This window comes from Coptis chinensis, chromosome 5 (assembly GCF_015680905.1).
Source record: "Coptis chinensis isolate HL-2020 chromosome 5, ASM1568090v1, whole genome shotgun sequence".
NCBI classification, from domain to species: domain Eukaryota; kingdom Viridiplantae; phylum Streptophyta; class Magnoliopsida; order Ranunculales; family Ranunculaceae; genus Coptis; species Coptis chinensis.
The window spans coordinates 83,548,901-83,550,138 of record NC_141460.1 but is presented as its reverse complement, the minus strand read 5'-3'; the positions used below and the strand labels follow the sequence as shown (position 1 = coordinate 83,550,138).

The window sequence follows — 1,238 nt, the reverse complement described above, 5'->3', positions numbered from 1 at the left end:
CACTAAACAGATTGAAGTGTATCGGAATACTATTAAGAATAGATTCACAACTCCAACTGCCTTCAAAAGTCTTGCTATTGGTCGCATTTATAAGCAATTTATAGTATCCTCTCACATGCGTGTGTTGACATCACAACAACTATCACTAACTTTGCATCTTCATGGGCATAAAATCAGCTAGTTGCCAATCGTATATGCAACAGCAGTTCCTTTGCTCCTACATCAAGTAATTGATAATAATATAGTTAGCTTCAAGCTACACCTCAACTATTACAATGCATCGTGGAAGTCTATGTTGAGTCTTTCAATCTCCTTTTATGCAAAATTCCTTTGAATAATATCCTAAAAGACTATTGCAAGCTAAAAAAATAGAGGACTCAAAGGAGTCTAAAGGAATTCAAACCCTCAGTCAATGGAGTATACATACAAATAAACACATTCATATCCATATGTAGAGATATAACATGCCCAACTTACCAACTTTTGTGTCTGACGCTAAAGATTGAAACACCGTAGCATCATGTACTTGAGAAGCAAAGCTGACCAACTCGTAAGACTTCCCTGCCATTATTCTCAAGTTAAAACCCACAAATTCAAGCAAAAAAAAAAAAAACAAAACAAAAACAAAACAAAAAACAAAAAAAAAAAAAAAAAACAAAAAAACAAACGATATAATCTTACCTGATAAAGTCTCAAAGCTAGCAAAATTTCCATTCCTTTGCAACTTAAGTGTTATCTCTTGCCCATCAAGATCAGTAGTCTGAAAAAACCGTACCAAAGCTCCTTATTCACATTAGTAAAAAAAAAAAAAAAAAAAAAAAAAGAAAGAAAGAAAGGGAGAATTAATAAATGGGAAGACATAATTACTTAATTAACTGGCAATTGAATAAGCCAAAGCTCCTTATTATTATTCATTGAAGATATATCTAAAAGTGGGTCCTTATCATCCTCTTCAAATTGTGGTGCATTCAGTTTTTTTGCCATTTGATATACTTCGGACTGATAATTTACAATACAATATAAGTACCAGCCACTATTACCAACACTAAACAGATTGAAGTGTAGCGCAATACTATTAAGAATAGATTCACAGCTAGTTGTCAATCGTATCTGCAATAGCAGTTCCTTTGCTCCCGTATCAAGTAATTAATAATAATAAAGTCAGCTTCAAGCTACACCTCAACTATTACAATGCATCATGGAAGTCTATTTCAAGATGAGCACCAAGGTCATACAAA

General features: G+C 33.0%; 1 long non-coding RNA gene across 1 annotated transcript; it reads right to left on the bottom strand.

Moving 5' to 3' along the window:
* LOC147499426 (uncharacterized) lies at positions 1 to 792 on the bottom strand. The gene is made up of 3 exons (XR_015196379.1): positions 682 to 792; positions 478 to 561; positions 1 to 217 (listed from the first exon to the last, which is right to left on the bottom strand). It is a non-coding gene; the product is annotated as an uncharacterized LOC147499426 (long non-coding RNA).
* Positions 793 to 1,238: the final 446 nt, after the last annotated feature.